General features: G+C 40.3%; 1 protein-coding gene and 3 pseudogenes across 1 annotated transcript in view; 1 reads left to right on the plus strand and 3 right to left on the minus strand.

The window, feature by feature from the left end:
- Window positions 1-9,878, plus strand: part of LOC104937123 (prostaglandin D2 receptor 2) — a 170,862-nt gene that overhangs the window by 40,695 nt on the left and 120,289 nt on the right. The gene's annotated exons all lie outside the window — the stretch shown is intronic.
- On the minus strand, window positions 39-1,187 carry LOC113747656 (immunoglobulin kappa light chain-like; annotated as a pseudogene).
- On the minus strand, window positions 4,192-5,273 carry LOC113747657 (uncharacterized; annotated as a pseudogene).
- LOC113747658 (uncharacterized) overlaps window positions 9,002-9,878 on the minus strand; it is a 1,856-nt pseudogene continuing 979 nt past the window's right edge.

A 9,878-nucleotide genomic window follows, 5' to 3' on the forward strand; every position in this document is an offset into this window, starting at 1 on the left:
TGTCAGTTCTATAAAAAGCTTGAACTGTAACACATTGGTCATCTAAACAGGAAATACCTCTGCTGTGGAGGAAGCTGAATAGCTTGCTTGAGACTCTGAAAAGCAAAATGAAAACCTTAAAGTCACGTTCAGTAAGTCCACCATAAAACTATAGATGCAAACAGGATAATTACCTGTCCAACGGCAGCTGCTTCTCGTGTTTGTCTTGCACAAATAAGCCAATAATACACTGATGGTGATGATGCCAGCGTGCCACTCAAGAAATACACCAAGAAAAAGAGTCTTTATCATCTGAGAAAAGACAGACAACAGGAGACATCTCATGTTTAGGTAGTGACTATACAAACTATTAATCCAATGAGACGACCTGTCCAAAAAGTGACTTACCTTCAAAGTCCAGCTTGGTCCAGTTTCCAAACAGTATGTGACCACAGAGGCAACAGCACAGTAGTAGGTCCCAGCATGAGAAAGATTCAGGCTCTTCATCGGCAAGTTGTAGACACAGGTGTGTGTTTGTGTGTTGGGTTTCCTCTCACACTGATCATTCCTGCCTCCATGGGTGTAAATGAGTCCTGGATGAGATTCTTCAGAGTCTTTGAACCAGTAAACACTGTGTTCTCCATCACAGGTCCAGTGTGTACTGTACAGTTCAGAGTCACAGAGCCTCCTGGCTGTGGTCTCAGATGCTGACTGATGGACCAAACTGGGATGTTTGAACCTGAACCCTTCACACTAGACAGTAATGCTTTCGGCAAATTCAATAGTGGATGAAAAGCTATTCACGCAGTAGTAAGTCGCTGAGTCTAAATGCGTAATCTGAGACCTTCAAGTGATTTTTACCATTTCCAGTATCCAGTGTGAAGCGTGGATTGTTTTTGAATTCATTATGAAAAGTGCCTTTTGGGTCGAACTTATAGAAGGTAGAGATGAGCCTTGGCTTCTGTCCTAGAGTTTGTTTGTACCAGTAAAGTCTTGTAGTGTCCTTATCTTCATAGAACATTGCAAAGTTAGGCTATCACCAACATTAGCTGATAGAAAACCCCCATCTTGCTGAATGATGGGGACAATTCAGGTTTATCGGCTGACTTGAAGTCACTGTAGAGAGAAAGCAAATGTACAGACATGAGAAAGTTGAGAGCAATGACACTAAAGTGACCATATACCATAAAAATACAACCTACAGCCATAAAAACACAAAACTCACCTATTTTCTCCAAGAACAAACGGTCAGGTAGAAAAGAAACTTTGGAGATGTCATCTGTCACAACTTCTCACTTGAGTGAAAAGACAGTTGATCTTTTCTTCACTCTCACAGATAAGACTACGTGTGATTGGCCAGTCTGAAAGACATATATGTCCTATTCAGGAAGGAGCTCTTATGATCACTCCCTTGTTGTTTTCTGACAAAGTAGCTGCTTTACCACCGTAACACCAGGTTTTAAATCAACCAGGACTCAAATGTAAAGGACAAAAACAACAGATTTATGAGAAATCAGCAACTGATTTCCATAAAAATGTACTGAAGCTAATCCCAATGTGCTGCCTGAAGCCAGAACTGGCTCACAAAAGGTTCCAGTCCGACTACTGGATAACTTTGCTAAGAGAATCATTTTTTAATTTTTTTAAATAAATTGCACTGCTAATCCCAATTTGTTTTAATATGGCATCGGGTCATATGTTTGGACACTGTTGCTCATGTCTGGCTACATGAAACAACACTGTCAAGCCTTGGGTGCTGTTTATGGATGAACGTATCTTTGTCAAAAAGGAGAAAAGTGGGGCTGTCATTTAGCTCAGTTGGTAGAGCAGCCGCCCCATGTACAAAGGCTCAGTCTTTGCTGCGGAAGCCCAGGGCTCGAATCCGACCTGTGGCTTTCCCGCATTTCATTCCCCATCTCTCTCTTCCCACATTCCTGTCACTCTTCAGCTGTCTCTATCAAAAATAAGCTTGGGAAGGCCAAAAAAAATCTAAAAAAAAAAAGAAAAGAAAAAAAGGAGAACAGTGGACAGTGTTGGTTTTTTCCAAGCAGCAGCCTCCGCTTGGAAGTGCTAAAAACTGTAATTCTTCGAGCGGCCACTTGAGACAGGTTGTAGAAAAGTGATTCAGTCCTCATTACCTCTTAGCTCCTAAAACTTGCACCTTGCATGGCAGCTAGTACCATCAGAATGGGTGAATCATTGCCGAGCCCTGCCCGGCAGCTAAACCAAGTCAAGACCAGAGTGTATCAAGACTGAGATAACCCCTTGTGTCTTTTTTAACTCACCGTGACAATTTTCTGAGTCTTAACTGACTGCTCTGAAACTTGAATTTCTCTGAAACCTTGACTATAATATTAAGTAAAAACATATATGCTTCACATCAGACAAAGTTCATGTTCAGGGTAATTTATTTGAGGAAGACATCCTGTTTGAAACTACACAGACAACAAACAGAACAAAACAGTACAGGCTACTAATTATGCCTATAGCCAATGTTAGAAAAGCTTAAATCTTGGCAAAGGTTAACTCTTATCTTTTGAAGATGATCAATACAATGATACTTTTGAAAATATATTTTCAAATGAACAACATTCACCGTTCCTGTTCTACTTCTTTACACTGGAGTACACACATTCATTGTTAGTTTTGTTCTCGTGGTCTTCTTGATCTTGCTTGCACTGAAGAAAAAAAGCAAATAGTATGCAGGTGTGTGTGTGTGTGTGCGCGTATGTGGGAGGGGTAGCAGTCAACGGGTCTCAGAGTAATTCGTGGAAGGGTTTGAAGGTGAGAATGTGGTGACCTGAGATGACATGTCACACTTGTGTCTTTTTGAAGTCACCGGAGAGTTTCTGAGTCGTAACTGACGCCTGAAACTTGGATTTCTCTGAACCTTGCTATAATATTAAGTAAAAACTATTATGGTCAAATCAGACAGTTCAATGCAGGCAATTAACTCCAAATGTACGGCTGTGATGTGCACTGCAATCATTCAACCACCTCAGATAGTTGATAGCCTGTATACAAGTCAGAAAAACACTTCTGCCATCTATCTCATACACATCACTGTGACATGCGGAAAAATACAGATCAGGACAGAGCAGGAAGAAGACAGTCACACAGTGAGAGATATGTTTTAGAGTGATTCGATCGTCTGTGGTGAAGGTTTTGGGACGTTAACATACACCATAGTATTTTACCTTAGTTAAAGACCTGAATACTTCTTCCACCGTTGTTCACATCATCTTTTGTTTTCCTCTTAACTGAACCCAGTCCTCCAAAGAGACTCCTAAAATATCTTTTGAAGTGTTTTTTGTATTTTTCTCAGTGTTATTTCATGTTTATGCAAGATATCACTTATAAGAACCCCCTATGATTTTCCTGTTTGTTGGCCCACATCATCCTGTCACGTTCACATATTCCCACCACACTGACAGAAAATGTTTGTGGTTGGGTGGTACACACCCACATGCCACACCAACACATGCACTTACACACACATTGTGGCTAGTGCAGCAACTGAAATGCATTAAGTAGCAACTTGATAAAGACACAACATAAACTCAATAAATGACTTGGTTACAAGGAACAAATTCCGTGTGAAACCACACACACAAACACTTACAAAAATTACAGTTGCATAATGTATACAAGCACCAAAGCACAGAAAGATATGGTTTGTTGACGTGTATTACCACTGTTTGACCAAAGAGTAAGAGGAAGTCATTGCACTCACGTGTTCTTTGTAAAAGCTGTTTCATGGGTCTGTTAGAAAGCAATGCAGTCATAATATTCAAGCCAAAATCACATTTACAAAGCCATATTACACTTATGGAGTAATGTTCTGTTCCACAGAGAAAGATGACATTTTGCCATCTTAATGCTTACTCTGAAGTACACACATTCAGTCCATGTGTGTCTCTCTGTCTTCTTCTTCTGTTGACCGGTTCTTTCTTAAAAGAGCGTCACAGGGTTATCTTCTTTTGGTAATCCTGGTTATGAAGAAGAAAAAAACACAATCTTCCATGACAAAAATAAACACCACAGAAATGTCAATTCTAAAAAGCTTGAACTGTAACACATTGGTCATCTAAACAGGAAATACCTCTGCTTGTGGAGGAAGCTGAATAGCTTGTTTGAGACTCTGAAAGCAAAATGAAAAACTTAAAGTCACGTTCAGTAAAGTTCAACATAAACTAAGATGCAACAGGATAATTACCTGTCCAACGGCAGCTGCTTCTCGTGTTTGTCTTGCACAAATAAGCCAAAAAAAATGATGGTGATGAATGCCAGAGTGCCACTCAAGAAATACACCAAGAAAAGAGAGTTATCATCTGCAGAAAGACAGACAACAGGAGACATCTCATGTTTAGGTAGTGACTATACAAACTATTATCCATGAGACGACCTAGTCCAAAAAGTGACTTACCTTCAAGTCCAGCTTGGTCCGTTTCCAAACAGTATGTGTCCACTAAGGCAACAGCACAGTAGTAGGTCCCAGCATGAGAAAGATTCAGGCTCTTCATCGGCAAGTTGTAGACACAGGTGGGTGTGTTTGTTGTGTTGGGTTTCCTCTCACACTGATCATTCCTGCCTCCATGGGTGTAAATGAGTCCTGGATGAGATTCTTCAGAGTCTTTGAACCAGTAAACACTGTGTTCTCCATCACAGGTCCCAGTGTTTACTGTACAGTTCAGAGTCACAGGCCTCCTGGCTGGTGGTCTCACGATTGACTGATGGACCAAAGCTGGGATGTTTGAACCTGAACCCTTTACACTGACAGTAATGCTTTCGGCAAATTCAAAAGTGGATGAAAAGCTTTTCACGCAGTAGTTAGTCGCTGAGTCTGAAATGCGTAAATCTGAGCTTCAAGTGTTTTTACCATTTCCAGTATCCAGTGTGAAGCGTGATCGTTTTGAATTCATTATGAAAAGTGCCTTTTGGTTGAACTTATAGAAGTGAGATGAGCCTTGGCTTCTGTCCTGAGTTTGTTTGTACCAGTAAGTCTTGTAGTGTCCTTATCTTCATAGAAACAATGCAAAGTTAGGCTATCACCAACATTAGCTGATAGAAAACCCCCATCTTGCTGAACTGATGGGACAAATTCAGGTTAGTGCTGACTTGAAGTCACTGTAGAGAGAAAGCAAATGTACAAGATGAGAAAGTATGAGAGCAATGACACTAAGTGGACCATATACCATATAAAAATACAACCTACAGCCATAAAAACACAAAAACTCACCTATTTTCTCCAAGAACAAACAGGTCAGGTAGAAAAGAAACTTTGGAGATGTCATCGTGCTCAAATCTTCACTTGAGTGAAAAGACAGTTTATCTTTTCTTCACTCTCACAGATAAGACTACGTGTGATTGGCCAGTCTGAAGTGACATATATCCTATTCAGGAAGGAAGCTCTTATGATCACTCCCTTGTTGTATTTCTGACAAAGTAGCTGCTTTACCACCAGTAACACCCCGGTTTAATCAACCAGGACTCAAATGTAAAGGACAAAAACAACAGATTTATGAGAAATCAGCAACTGATTTCCATAAAATGTACTGAAGCTAATCCAAATGTGCTGCCTAGAAGCCAGAACTGGCTCACCAAGGTTCCAGTCCGACTACTGGATAACTTTGCTAAGGAAATTTTTTATTTTTAAATAATTGCACTGCTATCCCAATTTGTTTTAATATGAGCATCGGGCCATATGTTTTGGACACTGTTGCTCATGTCTGGCTACATGAAACAACATGTCAAGCCTTGGGTGCTGTTTATGGATGAACGTATCTTTGTCAAAAAGAGAAAAGTGGGGGTGTCTTTAGTCAGTTGGTAGAGCAGCCCCCATGTACAAAGGCTCATGTCTTGCTGCGGAAGCCCAGGGCTCGAATCCGACCTGTGGCTCTTTCCGCAATTCATCCCATCTCTCTCTTCCCACATTCCTGTCACTCTTCAGCTGTCTCTATCAAAAAATAAAGCTTGGGAAGGCCAAAAAAATCTAAAAAAAAAAGAAAAAAAAAAAGGAGAACAGTGGACAGTGTTGGTTTTTCCAAGCAGCAGCCTCCGCTTGGAAGTTGCAAAAACTGTAATTCTTCGACGGCCACTTGAGACAGGTTGAGAAAAGTGATTCATCCTCAACCTCTTAGCTCCTAAAACTTGCACCTTGCATGGCAGCTAGTACCATCCAGAATGGGTGAATCATTGCCGGCCCTAGCCTATTGCGGCAGCTAAACCAAGTCAAGACAGAGTGTATCAAGATGAGATACCCTTGTGTCTTTTTGAACTCACCGTGACAATTTTCTGAGTCTTAACTGACTGCTCTGAAACTTGAATTTCTCTGAAACTTGACTATAAATAAGTAAAAACATATATGCTTCACATCAGACAAAGTTCATTTCAGGGTAATTTATTCCAAATGTAAAGGCTATATGACTGTGCAATCATTCACAGTGTCTGATGGTCTGTATACCAGTTGGAAACACCTCTGCCTCTTTCTCACTATGACGTCCTGTGACTGGAAGAAGACAGTCACACATGAGACCAAGTTGTATTTTCTTTTGATCCATTACATTCACTACAGGCTGGAAGACACTTTATCCACTCCACTGAATTTTCAACTTTTTCACTATTGCTTGAAATCATCTTTATGACAGTCTTTGGGAAACGCAAGCTGTAAAAGCTTGGTGTAAAAACGACCTTTTAATTGGCAGCCCATGGGCCATGTCTGGGAACAACCTAACAGAGGTCTATCTAGCCTATATAGCCGAGAAATAAGTGAACTACAGAATAAAGTGTTAGAAATAGCTAAGGAGTGAGCCATTTTTTTTGTGGTAACGCATATTGGGCAGATGTTTACAGATGTAGCACACGGGGAATCCAAACCCATCTTCACAATTGGTTCGACCATGCTGAGTAGCTTTCCTGTAAAGGACACAGGAAAGGTAGGTGCTAAGTTTCACTGGGTCTTCTGATCGGAGCCGTATTTCTCTGGTGTGGTCATGCATGGATCTACAGCAGCTTCCCTTTGACTATGCTAGGTCTTGAGAAAAGGACATTCACATACTCAAAAACATTAACTGCACTCTGGGTGATGATAAATGATCTGAGATAGAAATTCTACCCCTGTCTTACACTGGAGCTATTTCTGTTGTAAGTAAAAATAAGCATATACATACAGCAGAATTATCTATGGCAGGAGTAGAATAGTTTGGCAGAAAGTTGGTCTGCTGTTGCACCTCAGATGATGTCCTTACACTGCATTGTTCATCAGACGGTGTTAAAGCTTTAAACAACAATGAACATTGCGACGGCTCCACATCAAGTCCAACATCGCTCATTACGACAGCTACTCACAATCTGCTTTTGTATCGTGACATGAGGTGGCTGAGCAAATGTAAAGCACTAAGAACTTTCCCACACAGTAGCAAAAAAATCGCATACATACACATGAATGACCTCAATTTTGGTTAACAGCAGAGATAACTATCACTGACTGACTTCTCACGACTTTGAGCACTGGCAGGATACTGCATTTACCCAATCCAAACCTCTAAGTTCACAAATTATTATAATCTACACTGTTGACAATGGATGTATGAGGTCAGTCACATACTTTACAGTGCCATGATATAGGGGTGGGCGATATATCGAATATACTCGATATATCGCGGCTTGTTCTACAGTGAGCTGTATGGATTGGACTTATCTGTGACCATCGAGTATTGTCCCGTAAATGTTTTACGCCGTCTGCATTTATTCTCTGAAATTTCGCCCCTCACTCACTCCTGGTCGCTGCTCACAGCACGCAGCCACACTACCCGCCCACCGAGAAAAAATCATGCGCGCATGCGTACTTTTTGTATCAAGTGAGGAGAAGTGAGTGAAGAGCCCAGGCACTTAATTGAAGATGGAGACGGACGACTTGGTTCCGAAAGAAAACAAATGCGGTCAAGCCAGCGTCTCTCGTTTTCGCGTGGTCACGTCAGCTGCTCTAATATTTTCAGTGCGCCCTTATTGCGACTTTATGGCAATACTTTGAGAAACTGGAAAAGTCAGCCTATTTCAAAATAAGACGTGGGTGTTAAATGTATAGTTTTTTATAAAATATGAAGAATGATTAAAATTTGATTTAAAAAAGTGTGTCTCATAAGCCAAGTATGATCTTGCACTGCTCAGTTGCTCCTATGTACCATTATGAAATCTATTGAAAATTCATAATAAAATATGACAAGGTAAAACTCATAAACAAAAAGAGTGTGTGTCATACAGCGGTGTAGATCGAACTGTTCTACACTGATTTGAGCCATAGGTCACATGACCTGGAGCTATGAGCTTTAAAGCTCATATTTACATTATGAAATGTATTAAAATTCATAACAAATAAGTGTTAAAATGCTATAAAGAGGTGATGTCTCATACAGCAGTGTAAATCTACTGTTTTACATTGATTCTGAGCATTCAATCTGCTATCAAGTAATAATGACATTATTATTCATTAGAATAAACAATACAAAACAACAACAAAAATTCGAGATATAATATCTGTATCGCGATATGCTTCAAAATATCGAGATATTGGTTAAGGCCATATCGTGCAGCCCTACCCTGATATGCCCACTATCAGGGGGTGACCCTCACATTCCACACACCTTGTCTCAAGGACAAGTCTTCCAGAAACAGAATTGGTTTGTATCAATCATACAAAACGTACATAGAAAATACACAAAGACAAATAGTTCAATTTATCTATGTTGTGGTTCTCATACACAAAGAGGCAGCACATGCAGTGAGCCAAAATTATCTATATTATCTGTGTTATTTCTATGTTTAATTACAAAAAAGGTATGTATATCCTGTGTTTCTTCTTGGAAAACCACCAGGACAAAAAACAACAAAGAATATGCAAGTTTACAAGCTTTAATATGGAAGCTACAAACAGACTCTTCACGTTGCGTTCATCTCCAAGAGATTCTACGAAACGTACACACCTTATTTACACAATGAAAATAAAAAATGTTCTTCTACTGCTTTACACTGGAGTACCACACATTTCTCCCTGGTGTTGTTCCTTCTTCTTGATCTGTTGGGCAGGTCGACAGTTCAAAGCCGCATAATGGAGGTTGTCTGCATCTTGGTAACCCTGATTACAAATGCATACCTAAGAGTCACAACTGTCCACAAGGCGGTTAAAGACTGTGGTATGTACACTGTGTGTAAAGTTCAAATACATTCACCTCTGCATTTGCTGTGGAGGAAGCATAAGGTTTCACTTGAGACTCTGAAATGGAGAAAATCTTATTTTTTAAGTCACGCTCAGTGAGCACCGCTGCTAAATATGTAAGTACAAGTTACCCGTAATCTTTCTTCATCTTGTACATTGAGAAAGCCAGGAAAACACCAGGATGAAGGTGAGTACCAGCTCCACTCAAGAATACACCAAGACAAAATAATCCTTCTCATCTGTAGAGCAGAAACAGAGCTTTCAGTATGTAGTATTTTTTTAGTTTTAGTGGAAAAAAAAATAACGAGAAGTCGGACCAACCAACACCCTCTATAAGCAAAGATTCCGCAAAGAGAGTCCCTCTTGGTAAACTCCCATCACTCTTGACTAACAGAGAAACATCTGCTAGAAAGTGACTTAAGTTCAAAGTCCAGCTTGGTCCCGTTTCCAAACAGTATGTGTCCACATGAGGCAACAGCACAGTAGTAGTCCCAGCATGAGAAAGATTCAGGCTCTTCATCGGCAAGTTGTAGACAGGTGTGTGTTTGTGTGTTGGGTTTCTTCACACTGATCATTCCTGCCTCCATGGTGTAAATGCGTCCTGGATGAGTTCTTCACGATGTCTTTTGATACCAGTAAACCCTGTGTTCTCCAACAAGGTCCCAGTGTGTACTGTACATCTTAC

The sequence above is a fragment of the Larimichthys crocea genome, chromosome XIV, assembly GCF_000972845.2.
Source record: "Larimichthys crocea isolate SSNF chromosome XIV, L_crocea_2.0, whole genome shotgun sequence".
NCBI classification, from domain to species: Eukaryota; Metazoa; Chordata; class Actinopteri; family Sciaenidae; genus Larimichthys; species Larimichthys crocea.